The sequence below is a fragment of the Phasianus colchicus genome, chromosome 8, assembly GCF_987193195.1.
Source record: "Phasianus colchicus chromosome 8, bPhaCol1.hap1.1, whole genome shotgun sequence".
NCBI lineage: Eukaryota > Metazoa > Chordata > Aves > Galliformes > Phasianidae > Phasianus > Phasianus colchicus.
The window spans coordinates 30,221,687-30,244,271 of NC_143443.1; the positions used below are offsets into that span (position 1 = coordinate 30,221,687).

A 22,585-nucleotide genomic window follows, 5' to 3' on the forward strand; every position below is an offset into this window, starting at 1 on the left:
ATTTTTTTATTATTTTATAAAGAGTTCAAACAAATAGAGGTAGCCAATTCTAGCAGTAATCCCCCAGGAAGCAAGGAAAGACACAGTCAAAGCTACACTAGCTATAGGCAATGCACTGTGCATTAAGGAATCAGATTTCAGATGTCTCTGCATATTCTCACAATAATGCTTTGTCTATCTGTGCATTAAAGCTGGAAGTACAAACGTCAGGAGAATATTTTCAGTGAAAGTACTATTTAAAATGAATCAAAGTCATATAAAAAGCTGCACAGTCATTCATTAAGTGTGTGCTGTCAGGTGTCAAAAGATTCCTCCTGAGCTTATGCACCTTTTGAGAAAAAGAGCTCAGTTTAAATCCTACTAAATACCAAACACCACAGACAGAAACAGAATAGTTAATTTACTGCTTTAGCCCAGAATGAAGGAAGCTGTCTGATGGCAGCCTCATCCTTACTCAAGGCTGTTCAGGGGCAGAGGGGAATGCCAAAACGAAGTTTGTTTCATCTCAGAAGTGTGGAGGTACTGAACCATTTCTGCTAGGGGGATGCAAAGCCCAGGGTGAGGCAAGTTTCAGTGCAGAAAACTTCTACAGAGGAGTAGCTAGGGCAGTTAACATGGGTGTTGCTATAGTACGTTTTGCTTTACTCTTAAGGTATGGCAATGTTTCTTTCTCTACATGCATCAAGTTTTTCTTTGCTTGTAAGTGAATATTGATAAGTGGTGAAGAGGTCATATTTTAGCTTGGTCAACTTTTTCTAGCAGAACTTATTTTATTGAAATGGGGAGTTTGATTAATTGAATGCTCCAGAGGAAAAATCTTCTGTTTTCCTTGAAAATACCCACACCTACCTTTTAGTGGAAATAAGTAGTGTTTCAAACTGCTCTGCTAGTACTACTGGGAGTATGTTAACCTCAGTGGTGACTATAGCAAAGTTCTGACATGAAACAAGAATCGTCCCATGTCTCAGTGCAGCAGCCCTGGGATGAAATTCCAGCCAGCTGGTAAAGGAAAGCATTTCATTATTCCCAGTCTTTACCTTCCACTCTCATCTGTAGGGCTGATAAATTAAGAGCATTGATACAGCATAGGGGTTTCTAATGCAATAAAATGTCCTGTGAATACAGGAGCAGAATGCCTGCAAAGAACTGCAAGAATCTAAATAAAATAAAAACAACCATCAGATATTCTGTGATGATGTGTTATAGACTGTTATTAGCCAATGAGTCCAACAGTCCTGTGGTATTTAGAATCCTCTGGCATTTCAATGACCTTTTATAAGGTGTACAGCATTGAACTATTAATTTATTTCATGGCCATCTCATTGTATCCAAGAAAAAATGTTAGTCAAAAACAGGTGTCCTGATCCGAGTCCTGTATTGCATTTCAAAACCCATTGAGCAGAAGCTAATTTCAACAATTTGCATGAGAGCCTTATGCTATCACTTCTATCATAGTATCAGTGTCAGCTCAATTTTCAGAGCAGCTGTAGCTCAAACACTGACCTGCTGCCTATTACAGTAGTGTAATGAAATGCAATGGACTAGTAATTATTCTACATTACCGTAGATCAAGTAACATGCAGCCCTTGGTTATCACAATGGAATCCCAGTTCTTGCTCAAAATGAGAAAACTGACCATGAAGTTGATTTAAGGGTGTCATCAAAAATTACTTTCAGAGCCTGGAAATATACTATTATTTCCCAGATAGCATCTGACACTGCTGTCCTAGAGACATACTTGCATACTTGAATAAGCTAGTTTCAAATAACAAAATGAAGAGTTGTATCTGAGAGGAAGGAGTAAACTGAGATGGGATGTTCCTAAAATTTCGAGTAATGAAATTACATTAGGCAAATTATTTCAATGTCTCCTTTCTAACACCGTCTGTGAAACATCCTAAAAACTTATTTAGGAAATCGTATGGGTTTTTTTCTGTTGCTGCATAGGAAACGTTGAGCATTATGTATTTGACTTGAAAGCGTGGCAAATTGCTCTCTACCTGCCTGTACAATAATGACTTCAGCCTGTACAGATTGTATTACTTCCAAAGAATAAGCCAAGATTGTCATCAGCTACATACTAAGATCTACTCCTTCCTCAGCCCTCTTGACACAACTGTCTTAAAGCCTGTTTAACCCTGTCCTTTGGAGGACAGAAGCCTCACAGCATCACCCAGCATACCGTGTGGGACAACCACTCAACAGATGCCAGGTTTTATCACCAATTACTGACTCACCCCTTCAGAGAGAGCTCCTCAGAAGAAATCTGCATTTTCTGGGTAGATGAAAGGGGAGGGTGAGTTTGGATGGGGGCTGTACAATTTTGTTTTGCAATTTTTTTCTTAACTGTCTATTACCAGTAGGCACTTAGAAATGTTGAGTTGCTGATGATAGAGGTATACTGGTTTACATTTCTAAAGCAAACTTTAAAAAAATCTAATCAAAAGTCGTCATCAGTATCTGGCACAAAATTTTAGCTCTTCTCTACCAAATGTAAGACAATATTAAAATATATGAAACAAGCAGAGTGGAAAGTTTAATGATGAAAAATAGTAACCTTGTGTCCAAAGTAAAATTAAGTTCTAAAAAGGTAAAATAATCTCTTTAAAACAATTTGTAAGAATCTGGGTTCGTTTGGGTGCTTTTTTCTTTTTGGTTTTTCTTTTTTGTGGAGTGAGGGGACTGTGACTTAGATTTTCACTTTCAGCCCACACAGAATTCACATGTGGTAATTCACATCAGGTGAAGATGATTGTGCAAAGCAAGACCCAGAGTGAGGAGTGCCCATGTTGTGTGGGACAGCAAGGGGGAAGTGGAAACCCACAAAGCAGGGCATTAAGGAGGAAGCATAGGCTTCAGAAGCATATCAGAACATATTCAGTAGCATATCAGAGAAACAGCTTTGACTTCAGCCTACTGTTCATGAACAGGTGGGTAGGTGACTGTCAGGATAAGAGCCACGTGTCATGTTTAGGTGAGAGTTTCAGACTGCCTGCCATATAAGCATGAGGAACTCCAGCTTCTGAAGTACTGTGAAATCTGGGCTCCAGGTCTGGTATCTCAGAGTTGTACTTCCCTGGTCCCATTGATTCTGCTAACAGGTCAAGAAAGCCATAAATTGATGGCAGCCACGGGATGAACCAAGGGAAAACCATCTCTCAGGATAGCCCTTAGAGCACTGGTCTTTCTGAGTGTCCATCAGTTCCTGAGCTGAATGGCCCCACTCCATCACCTCAAAGAGGCAAGGCTACATGCAGGCTAACACAGGAACTTGCACATAGTAATGGAGAGAAATACCTGGGCAGATAGAATGTTGCTTTTTTTCTCCTTTTATAGTCATCTATAAATCATCACTGAGCAGATTTTAGAACAGATTTTAAATAAAGAGTAGATCTTAAAGAGATAACCCAGCGTGTCCTCACGAAGCAATTGGAATGGGGTGAGAGGAAGCTTATTTATATAATTTCAAAATCTGGAACCTAGTTCTAGATGTGAGAAATCTGCAGTCAGAGGCACATCAGTATTACAAGAGCAAAGCTGAAAGCCAATAGAATTTTCATAGCAAGACTTGGCTATTTGCAGTAAATGACTCAATAACAATCTATGAGAGTTGATTCTAACATCTGTTGCAGAACTAATCACAATGATAATAATCAGAACAGCTAATTTTGGATATTTCTGACAAAAGAAAGAAAATTATGTGAAGTTTTTTGCAAAGACATTCACTAGCACTTCATATTTATTATTCATTGGTGCTAAATTATAATTTGAAATCATGAGGGTAACAAGGTGTTTTCTTGTATAAGGTTTAGCTAAACCTCTGGAGTTTTTAATCTGTTTTCCTAACAAAGTTTACTCAGAAACCTTGGCTCTGTTCTGACTGTCAAGAGACCTCAAGTCTCTCTGTGTAAATTGAAAAAGGCTCCCCATGTTGGCTCATGCTTTTATTATGGGAATCACACCAAATGCGATAATTTTAGTGAAGTGTATGTTTGCTGTTGCATCAACTTCTAATTGTGCTTTCCCAACATCCATAGAATATGAATGAAGAACATCAGTCTAACTTTGAGCTATCCAACAAACAGAGTAATATTTCCATCAGATCACTAGCAGAAGATGCATTTAAAATGGGGTTAATTGCAATGAGTGGTTTTCGGCTGCTCGTTTAAAGAGAATCATCTGTATCTTCTGCCTTCTTCTCTTCACCAACTTTTCTCTGAACATAAAAGCTATGTGCCCAAAGTCAACATTCTGGTTCTATTTACATTGCAAAATGTCACCAGTAACGCTTGTGAAAATGAGGCAATTCTCATCAGCTCCATACCCACAGTAACTTGGCTGTGTGTTTCGGTGGCTGTTGGGATAAGCATAAGGTTTATTTCTAGGAGGGCTATAGGTAGGAGTCAACTTCAGCAATGCATAGGAGCTCCACATCTTCTAGAGAACGTGTATGGAGAGGGAGGAGACTGAAGGGACACTATGACCTTCGGATGTTCTGATGAATGCCTTTGCTGTGCAGATAGCTTAATTTGACATTCATCTATATGATATTAGGAGAGAACACCAAAAAACATAGAGATACATTGTCCTTTTTATGTCAAGCTATGTGTTTCTATTGACTTGAATCTGCTAATTCCTATCTGCCAAAAAATTTGGCTCATGAACAAGACATATTTAAAATGCAAATCTCTGATGCAAATAACCAGAGCTGATTGGGAATCTTTTTATCAGGATGATAAATAAAATACATAAAAAATTGTTAAATCACTTAGTGATATATTTCTGGGGTGAGTTTCCCCATGATTCTGTGACACAAAACAGGAGCAGTTCAGCATCCAGAGTTAAAGACTGCTGGCATCCATGATCCTGACATTCAGAGCTACTCACAACATGATCCAGAATGTAGGTTTCACATAGATGTGAAATAAGGGGAGTGACAGTCACTCATTGCCCCACTGCACAAACAAACCCACGCAGGATACTACTGCCCTGATTCCCAAGGTGACTGTAAGCCAATGTGCTGATCTTTTCCTAACTTGGATTGATATACATCAGGGAATCACTGGACTTGGAGGCATCATAGAAGCTGTGGCCTGACTAGGATATCTGGGCTGTAGGGAAGATGATCTCAGCTATAGTTCCATCACAGCAGTGCCTGGCTGTTGTATGCTTCAGGGAAATAGATTTTTGATGGCAGGACAATCAGAGTTGTTGTATCGGTGACTGAAGGAAGAAAAATAATTCCAAAACTGCTGAAAATTTCTTAGAAGAACATCCAAATGAATGTTTGTCATTTCCTAACTGGAAATTATGTGCAGTTTCCATCCTACAAAAACAAAACAAAACAAAACTGCATCTTACTTTTTAATCCTGTTTTAAGTGGAGAGAAAGGCTGAAATGTCAACATTACTCCTGGGATAAAAATGCTGTACTTGCTATGGTCTGTAAATAATTTCAGATAGGAAACTGTTTTAATGGAGATCACATTCTTAAATGCATGATTTATGGGCTTGCTGTAGTATTAAGCAAAAACTGTAAAGATCTGACATGACACCAGCTATTTCTTCCTTTGAGTGAGCAAACTGGCTATAACTTGAATGTGGTGTCATTCTCCCTCCTTGCTGTTGCATATTCCCCTCTAGTGGCTAGTAAAATATTTATGGGATGAATTTCCTCTGAGAATTAGAACCACGTTAATTTCAGGGAAATCAAGAGGAATTTAGGCATGGAAATACTTCACACAACCTACGCAGGGAGTCTTTACATCATGCAGTGACAAAATTCACCCTGAGTATGCTGCAGGTAAAAATCAAATAGCTCTTTTGGCCAGACCAAGGCTGATTACATCTAGAAATGAAAGGCTGAACAGCATGGTTAGTGCAGTTTGCTGTGGGAATGACAATAGGGTTGAGAAATCTGAAAAAATTGTTTTGGTTAAGTTAGAAAACTATTTGCATTTTTTTGTCCTTATTTATTCTGATTTTAAAATTATCATACTTTATTCTTGATATGGATGAGTAGCTTCATGGTAGCTGCTATTTTGCTTTCATGTTATTGTTTTTGCGTGTGTGTCTGTGTGTGCATCCTTCTTTCTGAGGTGCTCTGGGTTTCATCTCCATCTGTGTCTCCTGGATTTGGGGATTGGGGTCTGGTGTATTTGCTCTGGTTCTGAGTAAAATTACAGTGTGTTTGCTCTGAGCACACTTGGTTCTCTTGTCGATTGATGTGGTGCACATTCCCATACTGGGGAAAGGAGCAAACAGGCAGAAGTCACAAACATGCGTGACTGTCTGTCTGTATGCTGAAGAGAGGGCCTGAGTGTCCATCAGGCTCTGCTGGAGCCTTTAGGGATCACTGATCCTTTTTGAAAAGATACTGGCACCCTGTAGAAGTTTGAATTTACCCTAGCACATGGACCACAGGTGGGCATCCTGCTCTAGGTGTCCCTGCTTGAGCAGGAGATTGGACCAGATGGCCTCCAGAGGTCCCTTTCAACCTCAGCCACTGTGACTCTGAGCTAGGCTGCAGGTGGGCTGCTGCTGTTCCTTGGCTATGCTCACACTGCCTTCTCCTCAGGACCAGCTGCAGCGCTGGCTGGAGTTGCAACGAGCTGCTTCTATTGCAGCCATCCTTTACCTATGGAGGACCTCAGCCCTGTGCACGACCATCACAGAACAAATGTGACTCCCATGGCCCATCTTTAGCACACTGCTTCCCTAAAAGTCAGACTTAGGTACCTGCTAAACACGTGGGGCTTCTTTATGACTTACTTGTATTGCCTGAAATGGGCCATAACCCACCCTATAGAATCATAGAATCATTAAGTTTGGAAAGTCCAGTAAGGTCATATAGTCCAACCATCACCCAATGCCTGTGACTGCCTTGAAACACGTTTATCAGTTTTGCTGGAGAAAAAAAATAAAAATCTTGTTATAAATGATCATAAAACTCCTGTTAATACAAGACTAGCAATGTTTTGCTGCCAGCAGCCAGAACATATGTTAAGTAGCAAGACAGCTTTCAGTAATTCCTTTTACAGTACCAGGAGTGAACCAGGCTCATCAGTAGGCGAGTGTGTCCCTACCACCTTCTGACTGTGTTTTCAAACAACATTTGGGAATGATTTGCGCTGTGTTATGTCTCTGGTACCATCTGCTCATCATCATAAGTATAAATGAAGTGATAATGAAGAAAATGTTCTAAGCAGCTAACAAGATGATTACACTATAATAACATAATTTTGGCATAATTTGGATCTTCAACGATCTACAAACACTTCATTTCAAAATCTAAAGGTCTGGAGCCTTATTTGAGCTACATGGAATTCTCTTCTGACTTAATATCAGGGAAAGAACAAGTGACAAAACGTGTCAGAAGTCCTGCTCCACCTGTCTGCTGACTGACACCTCCTCATTCACAGCAGCTGTGCTTCAGACTCCTGATTCACTTCCTTGCCCAATCTCTGGAATTTTGGAAAATTTTCTTTGAGCAGACATGGTATTTCCCCAGGGCAGGAACTATCACTTTCCTGCCAGAGATTTCCACCTAATCTGGTCCTTTCTTAAGGGAAAACAGTAAGAGATGCCCTTATGACTTCTATCAGGAACCCTTCAATTTGTTTCAATAGAGAATAAAAAAGAAGATCTGAGAAAATCCAAAGTAGGAAAGATTTTGCATTGAATTCGGTTAAGTTTCAGGAAAAAAAAAAAACAACAGAAAACACAACAGCCATCCCGTTGGACTTCACTTAGCGGATGACATGATCAGTGTTCAAAGGGTAACAAGAAAGAGGAAAGATCTTTATGGTGCAATGTTTTTTCTTGTATTTTCATCTACAGGAAGAAAAGAAAGAAAGCAATCACATGAAAAGGTGTAGTACTAAATGGCACTTGTGCAATCAAGGGATGTAGTTACCCTGAGGATTGGCACACTTTGGGCGTGACTCATGGAGCAGTTATTCCTCCGCCAGGTGGTTAAAACTCAGTAATGACAGGTTTACAAGGAAATCATTCTTTATTTTCCTCAACATGTGTGTGAATCAATGGATCTGCAAGAGGAATCATGATTCTCAGATATGTTATATTGGGAATTCAGGGTCTGCTGGAAACTAATCCATCCCCTTCTCCAAGCAAAGGCATTTCAGAAGACTGCCAGAACCTGCTCTAGTATCAAAATGGCACTGAAGATACACCCTGCCCAAAGCACAAGCTTGCTCTGGGGAATGCCATGATTGCTGTGCTGTTCTCCATCTGCTCAGAAGGTTGAAAAAAATACATAGACCAAACAATTAAAAAAAAAAAAAAAGAAAACCTTTCTTAGCAGTACTTGTGGAAGCAGAGGGTCAGAGATAAGCAACTTACCCAAAAAAGAATGGAATGAAGAACTAGCTGATATTTCTCAGTGATTTAACAAGGCAGAAAAGTAAATTAACGAGGGCCTACATGCTGCAAGAACTCTGTAAAAATAAAAATACAAAAAAAAACAATGCAAAACAAAGAACCTGCTGGTGGTGTTGTACAAATATCTTTCCTGGTTTATTTTTAATTGTGAGAAGGAAACGAGGGGGAGAAACGGACTAACAGCCTTTGCCAAGTGTTCAGTGATTCTCATATACCTGATTCCCAGCTGCATCTCGCTCATTATCACTCTTGTGAGCATAACACTTCTCTGTAAACGCTCCAGCCACTTAGATTTTTGAAGAGGGTTTTTCAACAAGGATGGAATGTGATAAATGCAATTTAAACAAGCCACTTAATAAACTTATTTATATTAGATAGCAATATAAGCAGAGAGATTGAGTCCTTCACACAGAAGCACATAGGAAAATCTCTCTGGAAAAGAAAACATCCCAAGATCCTTCACACGCAGACAACCTCAAAATATTTCTCTGCTGGGTGATGGGCCTGTGTCCTCTTGCCCAGAATGGGAGCTCATGGCTTTGGGATTCATACTGTCACCTGGTTTGGTGCCTCAACCCTTTTAGATCTCCAAAGATCTGGCAACACTTGTGTATGAGCTTTTACAGACCCCATCCCTTGCCCCATACCACCATTTGGTAGGACCCTGCTGAATTTGCTTTCTGATTTCAACAGAACGTTTATCTGCTCAAAGCCATGGCTTTAATTTTCTGGGAGAACATGCAAGTGGAATCTGGAAAAAAGAAAACAACTGAGGCCAATGGGCTCAGGAAAATGTTCAAGTTCAAAATGTTCAAATGTTCAAAATGTATGCAGGCAAACTACTGAAAATTCCAGCGAATAAAGCTAGCTTTTAAAATTAGTTTTTCAGATCAGAAATAGGAGATGATCCTCACATTAGGTGAGGAAGAGCAAAATAGAGGCAGATTTTTTTATTATTATTCATCTTATTAATCTGAGAATTTAAGTTTATCCTCGTTTTACAGAAGCCTGTGGAATCCCTCATTTGTGATAAGGTCTGAGCAGGGATCAGAGACCCCAAGCAGAGAAGAAGACTGATAGAAGTTTAAGCTGACAGTAGTTTAAAAAGAAACAAATGGGCTTTGCCATTCTGAGAATGTAAGCAAAGACCACAGATCTGGAGGGAAAACAACACAAAGTCATAGTAAAATGATTCATAAACCACAGTCTCCACTTCAGAAAATGCAGAGACAAAAGTGAAATTACAAGAGGAGACAGGGCACAACTAGAGTGACTTTTGAAGAGGCATACCCTGAAAATGTACAGACAAGCAGAAACCAGACAAATTTTGGAAGCCTTTTTGCCTGTATAAAAAGTTATACCATTGAAATGTCTTCAGGTACACAGAGACAAACAAAATATACATAATTTGCCCAGACAAGAAGGATCTGTAGGAAACGTTAAACAAATAGCTGTACACAGTGACTGTGTATTAACAGAGTGCTTTTCTTCATCTTTTGAACACAAGTGCACAAGTCTATAGGAGACTGGAAATTGCATTAGAAATCTTAAAAAGTCAAGTTAGTATTGTTAAAAACAAGAAAGTATGCCCTTGCTGGAATCGCTGGGGTATTTGAGAGATAAGTAAGGAACAACAGAATCCTCCAAGATATGCAATAGAACAGGATATGACAATTAAGGCCCATGAGCTCCTCTGAAGACTTGCAAGACAAAGAGGACCAGTTCAAACTGATACAGGACTTTCAATATGCCTGGTATATGGTCTCTTCTTTATATATCTTTATAATGAAGGAGAGGTAAGTGAAATTAGAGTTTTATGAGATTTGGGATGAAAAACAGCACCACTTCCTGCAGCATTGGTTCTAGGAATGAATGTTAAAACAAGCTGGTGAGCAGTCTGCAGAAAAAGTACAGACCAAATATACAAACCTTCTGTCTCCATCCCAAGGGTCTGCTCTTGAATACATGCTCCACCAAGGAGGATATTTTTACATTGCAATTCATGTTTTTCCTGTGTAGCTGTGCAGGGACTTGGCTCTAGCAGCATCACTCTCTCCTCCCTGCCCCTCGCCCTGTGAGCATGGCTCACGCCTTGCCAATGGCCTTAATGGCACTCAGGACTGGCACTAAATTCAGCCTTTCAGGGCTGCCACATTGGCCTTACTCACAATATTTACATTTATACAGCAGCAACAGCTGTCAGCCACTGATGGCAGGATCCCAAGTCTCAACCAGGTCTACAGTTTCAGAGCAACACGCGCACTTGCCATATGGACAGTTCTGTAGCAATGTCTCTGCGACTATCCTGGGCTGAAGCTGGAAGTTCATATGGAAATATTTTTTTTTTTTTAAATGTGTGAGCTGGTTTTGCCAAACGTCCTGTTTTAATTATTCATCTCTCCTTATGAATAAATGAAAAAGGGAAACATCAAAAGTAGCCAAATACTCTGTGCTGGTCACAAACACTGAAGGTTTCTTTTTAATGTACAATCAGAAAGTTGGATTAAGATTCAATCCTTTGATATGCAGCTGATTTTTTTTTTTAATATATATAAAAAAGAGAGAAATTCCTGTTTCCTGCAATTAACTGTATTTTTTTTGAAGCGCAACAGGCATAGAGAAATCACATATCTGTGGCGACTCCTTTCAAAGAAAACAATTAGCATCCATATCAAAAAGCTAATTCAGAGAAATTAAAGAACACATACATCAGTAAAATATAATATTTCCTCTTTAGCACATCTCATTGTGTACAGTGTGTCGCTGTAAAATTGTTAGGCTTAGAGATAATGAAGAGTGACAGTTGAAGGGTTCAGGGCTCCATATAAGACTTTTGGGTATGTAAAGATTTTAATTGCACATAATTATGAATGTGAAAGTGGAACGATTTAATTTTTTAGCTTTCATGCTATTAGAAGGCTAATAGAACCAATATCAAACTGAGTTAGTTACAGCAGAATTACTAGAAGCAGCTATTTTTTCATTCAGCAATTTAAATTAAATCAAAACAACAACAACAAAAAAATAGCTCGTGTTTCTCTCTTCTTTTAAATGTATGTATTGGTAGAATGATAAGTGGCGTATGCCATTAACAGAGATGAAGAAAATAATTCCAGTAAGATTAGAGTATCCTGGAACAGTGGGAATGGATAGTAGGAGTCACAGAAGAAAAAAGACAGCTATGAATCCTAGACTCATAGAATCACAGGATGGCTTCTAGGTTGGAAGGGACCTTAAAGAGCATTGAGCTCCAACCCAATGCCATGGGCTGGGCATCCCCCACCAGATCAGCTGCCCAGCGTCCCATCCAACCTGGCCTTGAGTGCCTCCAGGGATGGGGCATCCACAGCTGCTCCAGGCAACGGTAGGGTTAAAGTAATAGAAATCTGTTAGTTTTGAGATACTGTTGATACCGACACTTGAACAGCATTAGGATCCTTTCTGTGAAAGCACAGGGTGGGATAAAACAAGCTTTCTGTAAGGTTCAGAGCTCTTCCTGCCTCCTTCCTCGCCTGCTAAGCAAACACCCAGGCTGGGGGAGCCTGGACTTTCCCTCCCCTGCTTTTCATTCCAGTGCCTGTCCATCCCCTTGCAGCTGGAACACAGCCTGCCCAGCAGAGGGGACAGGGGCAGGAAGAGCAGCTATCAGCAAAGATGAGAGAGAGGAAACAATGTCCAGACACTCAGCGCGTGCTGTATCCATAACCAAGAGTTGCAGTTCTGGAGTGCTTTTGCATTCCCCATATCACCCCATACAACAGAGAGTGTGAGAATGAATTTCTGTCTACCGCTAAACCCTATTTAAGTCCATCTTTCAGCAGCAATTAGAAGTCTGTTGATGTTAGGATCTCTTTACAGATCTTGGACCTTTTCAATTAATTTTAATCAGGTTCATTAGCACTTTTTTAATGTGTAAGAAATGGGCAAATACATAACTGAAGAGCCACTTACCTTTTTAATGAAGGTAACAAATACGCAATTAAAAAACCTCTGTCTTTCAGCAACTTTGCATTAAATTAACTTGTTTTGTCATTACTGTGCATGCAGAATGTCACTTACTGTGGAGTTTTGACATAAAATTCTTTATCACTGGCAGAATTAGCAAGTAACATTAAGAACTAGGAAACGACAATTAGTTCGCGAATTAGGTGGGATATACAATGTGTTAATTACAGAGGCACCAAACTTCATGCAATTAAAATTTTAAATCAAGATAAGAAAAATGTCTTATTAGGCATCTGAGCGTTTAATGAAGTTGTGAATGATTACAAAAATTTATAAAATAATTCTAAGTTTCCTTGACTATTCTTAGATATTTTGGTGCCTTGGGACTTATAATGGGTTACAGTTGCAAGCAGAGTAATAACAAATCTCTGAAATAAATAAGGACCTTTGGATTTTATCAGCTGTGTGTATACCTGAGGAAATATTTAATAACTGCCCTGCTGTACATCATACATCTATATGTTTCTTCACTATGATCTTCCTTTCAAAGCTGCATTTGACACATCCCATAGCCAAAAGTTTCTTGCCTATGTACTGGTAAGCTCTGTGTGCCACAAGTGTGCTGGAAGTTCACTCTTCACTGCAGGCTTAAGCTAAGACTCCTTAAAATGAGTGGACATCTTCCCAAGCAGTTCACACTCTGCCCTTGCCACGTTCATGTAAACACAGAGCAAAAGCAAACAGCAGCTGGCTGCTGGCAGCAGTGGGACTTGGATCACGTCCATAGTGCTGCTTGAGACCTGATCCAGAGGCTGCAGGTAGAAGCTGGAAAGGTCCTGAAGTTAGACTGACAAGTCATTGCTTCCCTGTGAACAGCCAGCCCTGTATTGTCCCAAGAAATTGATCAGTAAAACAACAGGTCCTAAAGAGAGATCATTTCTCACCACATATTTCTGGGTCACGGAGATTTCCTAAGTCAACTACAGTTGCTATCTATCTGCTGAGAACAGAGACGTCTACCTAGGCAGCTTTCGGATGCCATCAGGAAGATAACACATCCATGGAAGAGAGAATGGGGAGAAGAGGGACGTATGCAGGGCTGAACTGGGGCTGCTCTCCCCGTCTTCAGCCTGACAGACCAGCAGTCCTCATGCAGACAAGCAGCCTCCATCCTGGCTGCACCACTGAACAGGTTGCACTCACTTCTAGCCTTTTAGAAATAATTTTTTAAGGACCACATAGCCATGATTTTGACATGCATTGCATCAAGCCTCTGCTCCAATGCAGACTGTGTGTTCCTTGTCAGACCGGCACTGAAAGCAACGCAGCATGTAGCACTGATTCCACATGCAGCCCACAAACAAGGCTCTGTGTAAACCATCATATTTATTTCACTATCCTTCCCCCATTCACCAGTCAAATTATCACATGTGTATTCAGTTTCAATAAGATAAAAAATTGCCTAATAAAATATTTACTCAGCCTTTGTCCCTGTAAGTGTAAACTCATGTAATTACAGAGTACTCCAGAACCTGTGGCTATAAATCGCTAGAAATAAAATCCTCAGCACATTGCTAGAATAAGGCTCCCACTTACTGTGAAAATGGGAAGCTAGTCCATGCCAAGCTGTTAGATTAACTTAATATGCTCCTACTCACGCTTCTTCTCTCTCATCAGTCTTTAGGGAAGGATGCTTATCTCTCCCCACTGCCTCGTGACGGCTGCCATTGTCCTGCTGTCATAGGCTGGAAAAGTGATGATTCCACCTTTCTCACTGAAAGCATTGTCTCTCAGCCAGCAGTGGCTCTTGTCCCAGGCACCACTGGCCGCAGCCCCTGTGGCAGCCAGTGACATGTCATTACCAGAATTAGGCACAGAGAGAAGATAAAGGGACTTCAGGTGCTGCGAGAGGCACAAACTGGGCAGCACAAGTGATGGGTGGTGGGAGCTTCAGAAACGTGAGCGAGATCATACTTCAGGTAACAAGGAGCTGTGTTTAATAAGGCGATGTGTACAAATGCACTCAAAATTCAAAGCATGCCGGTAACAAGGCGGCTTTCATTATCTCAGCTACAAGTAGCTGATGGATATTCAGGCTCTCTAACCTGATCTTCCTCGAGCGGCTTTCCACAGGAAATACTGTCAGCAAAAATGCAGTGTGACAAAGCTGCTGTTTCCAGGAAAACATTCGTGAGACTTCAGGGCTGAACTTCTGCAGGGAGTGGGAAACCTCTGCCGGAGGAGGCAGCTGGCAGAAGACAAACAGATAGTAATAATCTGCTCGTTAGACGGGCAGATGAGAAGAGAGGCTATTATTTCTTCTTTTAACTAATGTTTACATTGGGACTTCAGTGCAGAGGGATCAGTGGAGAAAGAAGCACAAAGAATAACAATATCTTTTGTACCTGTCACTTTAATATATGCCTGCTTCCACTTTGGCGCAGCACCAGAGTTTTTGAAACGCAGTAGCTTAGAGCAGTAGGGAGTATATTTTGAAGGAACTTTTAATTAAGTCTGCCCTTGGGCTCTGGAGCAGAGAAAGGTAGGGGCTCTGGTGGTTGTTTTTAAAGGGCTCCTCTATAAAGGCATTTTTTTTTTCCCAGGCTATCAAAAAAAAGAAAAAAAAAAAAAGCAGGTAACCTCTCCATCTTAGCAGGTAACCTAACCCATCTGCCCCTGAAAAAGCACTGTTCCATAGGCTTTTTACTTCCCAAACTAATTACTTGAAAAAAAACACTGCTTGGACACAAACCAGGTATCAACATTGCTGTTCAGCACTGTCACTCCAAGCCACAGCAGCAGGCAAATAGACAATAGGAGAAAGCAATGAACAAGGAAGGAGAATGTTCTTTACTAACTGCCCCCTGTAGAAAGCCAAGGCAACTCAGAGAAAGACTTCTGCAGAACTCGGCCAGAGACTCGAACCATAAGTCAGTCGTGACCTCAGGGTCCCCTTTGAAAACCAGTGGAATCTTCCTAAAGAAAAATCTGCATGTTTGCTTTATCTCCTTAGAGCACCATAAGACACAGGCTTTCCTTAGCCAGTACTTTTTCCCTTTGAAAATATTTTATAGAAGACATCTTCCCATCAAAGTCTACTACCAGCTCCTCCAGGAGAGACCTGTCTGAGCAAGATAGCTGTGCTAAAACAAGCTTTCTTTCCAACATTTGGCAAACGCTGGCCCTGGAAATCATGGACAGAACTCCATGGGTGGTGTGTGATCAGGCTGAACCCCAGGCTGTCACACAACTTCACACAGCCCTGCTATAAAATTGAAAATGGGAACACAGACTTCCCACTCTCACTAGTTTAGTCCAGTAATACCATCACCATGGGGGGCTTTGTTCTGGTTGTCCAAGTTGTTTCATATTCTGCTGTATGAAAAAAAGGAAATGTGTGTGCTTCAGCTTTGGTACTACTTCATTCTCTCTTTAATCAACTTTTCTCTCATTTTCTCTTCACCTCAGTGTCAGAAAAGCTTCTTCCTTTCTAAGTACAACCCCAGTGGGCTCTAATCAGGCTTGCTGCTCACCTTGCTCACTCCATGCCATGCCACACTGCCTGGCTCTCTATCCTGACCAATGCACATCGTACCATAAGAGGCTTTCCCATCACCAATTACCCATTTAAGTGAGTTTTGTTGTCTTTTTCCTAGCAGAGAAGAGGGTTGAAAGCGGTTTCTGATAACATGGTATAAGACAGTTTTCAGGCTGGTGAAGCAGGGTTGCATTCCTGAGAGCAAATTCAGTCTCACACTGCAAAAGCCAAGCAAATCTGCAGTTTCTTATGGCCTGCTCCACAGCATGCCTTTGCTGGGAATGGTACACAGGAAGAGGCCAGAGTCCTGCCCTGGGCTGTGACACAGAGGGGAACACAGCCCCATGTAGTCATTTCACAGCTTTTTGCTTTAAAAAATACTGCAGATGCTAAAATAAGTGACTGAAGTGTTGATTTTCTTCCTGTTTCTGCCCAGTCTTAACAAAAAGCACAAAAACCCCTTTGGGGAATTCTATTCAGGAAGGAAAATTAATTTTTTTAAAAGCCAAATTGGAAGACACTGGAGCAGCATCGACCTTCTGTGTCCATCAGATCTCAGTCTGTGACTGAGGAACTCTGCTCCCAGCCTGACTGGAGGTGAGGTCTCTGCTCAGCACCATAGCAGAGCTGACCCCAAGGAAGGATGTGCATGGAGCCTGCTGAACGCTGACACCCAGAGATGCTCCTGCATGTATCCCTGATGCAGACTACATTGGCTCTCACGCAGCACTCTCTAACATACACAAAACATGGATGCAGAGATGCTCGGGTGTTATTATACACAACATACAGGGCCAACTCCCATATGGGGGCTGTTTGAGCACTTTGATCCTTCTCACCCATAAAGCTAAGATCGGGATGCCTGATGTGGAGAGCAGGGTCATGGAGGGGCTCATGCTGCCGCCCACCCCTTTCAGCAAAGGCCAGGGCTGTGCCTGCATTTTCTCATTTCCCATGCATGTTTGGGAACAGGCTCTCCCTTCACAGCTGGAAGCAAGCAGGGGAGCAGCACTGGTGTCATCTCTAGCCGACACAGGGCCTCTGTGAGGTCCTTGGTCTGGGCCATATCCAGGCTGTACCTCCAGCCTGAGCCTTCAAGTAAGCAGAGCAGAAAGCCTCTAGGGAGAAACCCCAGTGCTCCTCAAGGCCTGTGCCTCACCTGTCCCCTATCCCACAGCCCTTCTAAAAGCAAACTGTACCACTTATCTGATCCCACTTTGTTCACCAGCTAAAGCCAAGTTGGAACACAAGCCAAACCTCTGTCCAGTTCTCATCTGGGCTTGCCAAAACGAGAGCTGGTGAGCCCATTTGCCACTTGTGCCTGGTGCCTCAGGCTGCACCCACAAGTCCCCATAGGTCCAAAGGATGTTTATGCACTTGGTCTCATACCAGTTAAGTCCCCTGGAGATCTTTTAGCAACAGGAGGGTAGAATAAACATGAGAGACAATAGCACCCTGCCTGCAATTAGCAGCATTAACCTCCCTGGTGCACACACCTTACTGTCAATAAATCCCCACAGCAGAGCAGGTACTTCTAAACTCTTCCCTTGCATCCTATGTGGATGATGCTGCTTTATTTAAACATTTCATGTATTTCTCAGTCTTTTTCCAAGCTATTTGAGCCACAGAAATGGTCAACAGACACAGCTGGGAACCACACTGCAGCACAAAAGAAAAATAATAAGGATTGGGAGGAGTGTTTTTTTTTTTCCTTTTTCCAAAATATAGAACTGTAATTGAGGCTTGTATTTATTTATTTATTTTAAGCTCAACTTGGATATGAATGCCTTAACATTAGCTTGACTTATGGGAAAGGGAGGGCATTAGCATACTTATAAAAATTTACCTTGTTCTGAAACTGTAGACATGCTTCACCTTTTAATTTCATGATTAGTGTCATTTCATCATAGGGGAAAAGCCACTTTTTCTATCCAGCGGCACAAAATGAATACAAATCAAACACATGCTTTCTGGAATTATTCACACAATGTTTTCAAAAATCGACATAGTTCAATAGTTGAGCAATAAATTTTCTTACTAATGAGACACTAAAAAATGTTTTTGATGTTACGCCCAGGGAGAACTAGTTATTGCAGATTTATAGGCAATCTGTGCAAAGACTGTCCTTTGCTTCCAATGAGTTTCTAATTTTGATTTGATGATATCCAGCTGCAGATATTTGGCCATGATATTATATAACTTGTGACATCATATCTCTACAGTACTTACTTCACCCTCAACGACTGGCCTTTCCATACACACGTTGGACTGTAACATCTCGTGGCTTCCCTGTGCAGACCCCTCCACAAAGCATACGTAGTTACAGTAAGTACATCTCATAACTCTCTGAATTATACAAGACAGCCTTAAATTTTGCTGAAAACATGGCTTTTTCAATCAGCTCCTCATGCACTCTTTGTTGCTGGGAGCCGTAGGGCAAAAGTAGGTGGAAACGCAGCATTGCACCAAACGCCTCACGAAGGCCCTGCGCTGGCTGGAGATGACACCAGTGCTGCTGCCCTGCTTGCTTCCAGCTGTGAAGGGAGAGCCCATTTTTGAGGGCTGTCATTAAATCGTGCCACTGGGACCTGAGCTAAGCCTACAGCTTTCACAGTAGCATCCATACATGAGCTCTCAAACTTGTAGTCTGCATGAAGGTAACAAACTTCTACCACCATTACAGCAACAAGAAGCCTGAGGGACAAGGTTTCTCAAGTTGAGCAAGGAGTATTTTGTCCTTTTAGCAAAGGCAGAGCAGGGCATTACCACCAGTGGCCCAGAGTAGAAGTTGATTCCCACGACTGCACTGAATCCCAAAGACAACTACAGATCTTCCCTGGGGACATTTTTAATCTGAAACAAACTGAGCAGTGCCGTATTGATACTGCTGGCAGGCCTCCTTCCATCGGAAATGAGGGAATGTGGTATCTCTCAGAGGGTAATAACAAGGCTCCTTGCCTGGATACAAGAACGATGAGTGCTTCAGAAGTGCTGATGATTAAGGCCCATGTTTAGGACGTTTGGAAAAAGCGGTCTCCAAAACGAAACAGCCATCAGCCAGTTCTCTCTGCCGCTCGCCTGCCTTCCACCCACATGGCTGCCTTGTGGGCAGCCTACAGACAGGCTCTGCGATCACGTCTGGCGGCCGGCTCCCACGCCATGTGTGCCTCAACACGCAGGGGCTGCCTGGGTCTCCATGTGCTCCTGTTCGGCCATGCCATGCCTTGCAGCCACACTGCCTGCACCCTGGTGCTTTGGGCGCTCCTCAGCCAACAGCGAAGGCACATTTGCACCCCTCAGTTGGGTTGGTGCTTCATGAGGTTAGCACGCAACCATCTTAACAGATAATGATGAATTTCTCTTCTTTTCTTTATAGAGAGTTTGCAGCTCATACCGTAACTGAAAAGCGTGACTTCTGGCATGACGCAGTAAGACAGCGGTGTATTGAGCTGAGCAACTGCAAACAAAACTCTGTGCAGCTATTTTTGGTTAAATAAACATTTCTAGCTTCCAGAAAATGATGAGAAGTCTGTGGCCACCCAAATTATATTAACTGATAATTCACGAACTTGTAAGTCAGCTATTCCTCCAAGGGGCTGCTGGAAGCACACCCACAGCAAGCAAAACAAGTGCCTTTAGCAGGGACTCCTCTGTGAATTGGGTAGAGCCATCACCTCTCATTCCTCGCGTGTCTTGTGTATGCATAGTTCCATATAAATCATGTCTCTGATCAACATAGAAGTACTACAGTAAGTTATAAGTTCACAGAAGCACATTCAGAATGACATCTTATTCGCATCTTTCAGTAAGCACATTATACGTTGAAGAGTTGCCATTTTTTCCTCATAACCGAGGCTTTCGGTCTCCTCCTCATACACACCTTCTAGTCACATTTCTATCTCCAAATTCATCACTAATACAGATTATTTCAATAGTGCTTCACAAACATACACAGAAAAGGCAGCCAGATGTCTTACTTGGATTTCAGAAAGGCAAAGAAGTGTCAGAATTAAATCTGGATTGCTGTGATGTTGCCAAAAATAGTTCTGCACTCAGTCTGCGTCTGTGAAGATGGATCCCAAGGCCAAACACAGAAATTAGCTTCCATATCAACATTTTACTGTCACTTTCATCACCACGCCAATAGATTAGTTAAAATAACATCGTTTACTGGCATGGAGTGTTATTGCAAACAGATGTCATTGTTAGGATAAAGACAAGTTCTTCTATTTCATCCAGAAACTTATTCATGGAAGTTTTGATTTTTCTCATTGAAATGACAAATATTTTTCAGTCTTTAAATCCTTCACCCTCCAAAAACACTGCAGGGTATGTTTTGTGGATTTCTCTTGTCCCCTTTTCCATTAAAGCAGAAATCAGCCTTTTGCTTGACAAGGCAGAATTTGGGTAGATATTTCCAGTTAAATGTTTTCCCCCAATGACAAACAAACGTTAACGGGAAAAATATCCATGAACAGCTCTAATTTCCTGTGAATCTTTCATAATTGTGTCTAATTGCATACTGCTTCCTTCAGCTTTTCTTTGTCTGGAGCTGAATAACTCTAGTCTCAGATACATTCATATTTTTCCATATGTCTAGTTGCTGAGCTGCCTTCTCTGTTATTTAAATCAAACCGGACATACTATTTATAACAATTGCTTTTTGCTGCCCTCCTGTATTATTAAGGGAATATGTATGGATAATGGATGCACACTTTATTTCATTCTCTAGAAGTGAATATGAAATGCTATAACAAACTGGGACTGGCCATCAGAACACAGCAGCTCACAAGGGATGGAGTAATAGTGCACCCCACAGAAGTCCAAAATCTTTGCCCCATAGGACAGAGTTTTTGAGTGTCTACATTTTATGTATTCAATCTACTTACAACATAATAAATATTAAATACTACACCGTAATATATTCTCTGCATCATTAAGAAATAACTAGAAAAAACACCCCCCAAAAAAGCATAGTAGTGACAAATTTGCATTCATTCTGCTCCAGAGAAGACAGCAACAAATAAGGTCATGCTTAGCAACTGCTTTCATGTAATATGTTGACTCACTTCTGCTCTCTGGTTCTATTTATTTCGTGTACTCTGCCTAATAGGCTCTATATAACTCCTAAGTGAAAGCTGCAATGTGTTCTTGAGCTCTAGTGATGAGATGGAAATTCTTAGCATTTCACAAAGGCCCTGGGCTCCGCTCCTACTTGAATCAATGGGAAATTTCCTTAGACCTCAGTAATGAAGGATCAGGCACTAAAAAAAAAAATCAAGATCCTTCGGGGGAAAAAAAAGTGCCCTACTAGAACCCATAGTTAAAATCCAGCAACTCAGTCTTTCACATGCTCTTGAGCCCTCTTAGAATATGAGAGAATTGATGCAAGAAAAGACACCTTTTCAATATAAAGTAAATGTTAAGATGAGGGAAAATTGGAAGCATTTACATGAACAATCCTGGGGCACACACTGACTCAGCCAGTTGCTGGAAAATCCTGACCTGAGCCTGGAGAACACAGGGAAATCATAGAGCAGCAATGAAGGGTCCTATGGCAGTGAATCTACGTCCCACAGAGCTGGTGGAGCATGCAGGCACCCCAGTACCACACTGAGCATCAGTTTCCAAATCAGCCCGAGTACAAGGGTGCTCCTCACTGTAAGTGCCCCAGGACATCAGCTGCCACACTGACGCCAGCCTTCTCTGCAGGATGTTTTTTTTTCAGGATCTCACCATATGTTATGCTGTAACTTGATGGAAAGTATAGCAATAGAAACAGTGACACAATCCTAGGCCACAGGAAATGAGAACAAGCCCAAACACTGCAGCAGAAAAAAAGCTGCTTACCTTTGGAAGGCCTTGGGTAGACAGGGACATCCAGCAAGATAACTTTGCTTCCACTGCCAACCCTTAAATGAGGTCTGGGAAGGGGTGGATCCTGGCTCCAGCCCTTCCGGTCACTCAGCTGCACTGCATGCACCTGAGCTCCCCTGGATTGGTCCTGCCTTCCACCAGGTGCTCAATCACTGCTTCAAGCCATGACTTAGCATTTCCACTACACCACAACACTGCAAACATCCATTATATCTTGAACTGGCTGTTGCAGAACCAGCATTTGCTCATATCCCGACTTGTGGCTGAGTGCTGTATTGCCTTAATGGGTAAAAGTCTTTATCCCTACATCTACTATAAATGCCTTCAGGGAAAACTGCTATGTCTCACCACTCAGAGCTGAGAAAAGAGCAAGAATTTTACTGATGGAGGAGGAGCCCAGAGAAACTCTAGCCGGAATTTCTCTATTATGCATTTGCCTTGACTGTAATTACGTTTCAGAATAATTTCTGTGTCAATCTTCTGCTTCCAAATATAAATGTCACTTCTCTTACCCAGGTTCAAAACAAACTGTCAGTTTGAAATAGCTTCTAACACGCTAATAATGAAATACCATTTTACCCCCACTGAGAATAAAATGCTAGCACTAATCATACCATTCTAAAGGGCTTATAAATCAATAAACTGAGAGGCAATGAATGAACAAAATGCTGATTGAAATCACAAGCACATCAAGTATCTGCAGATAATCAGTGTCACATGTTTAGAAAAAAATGAGATATAATTTTCCCTAAACATGTGGATACACACAGTGCCTGGCTAGATTTTATTCTCACAACATGGTTTGATTACCTCACCGAGGTAGATG

General features: G+C 41.4%; 2 long non-coding RNA genes across 2 annotated transcripts in view; one reads left to right on the forward strand and one right to left on the reverse strand.

Annotated features, from left to right (window-relative positions):
• Positions 1–14,377, reverse strand: part of LOC116231482 (uncharacterized) — a 69,368-nt gene extending 54,991 nt beyond the window's left edge. Inside the window, exon 1 of the long non-coding RNA XR_016468866.1 lies at positions 13,941–14,377. This is a non-coding gene — a long non-coding RNA (uncharacterized LOC116231482). The remainder of the gene's footprint in view (positions 1–13,940) is intronic.
• LOC149917108 (uncharacterized) overlaps positions 1–18,191 on the forward strand; it is an 80,124-nt gene extending 61,933 nt beyond the window's left edge. The window contains exon 3 of the long non-coding RNA XR_016468867.1: positions 18,105–18,191. This is a non-coding gene — a long non-coding RNA (uncharacterized LOC149917108). The remainder of the gene's footprint in view (positions 1–18,104) is intronic.
• The last annotated feature ends 4,394 nt before the right edge of the window (positions 18,192–22,585 follow it).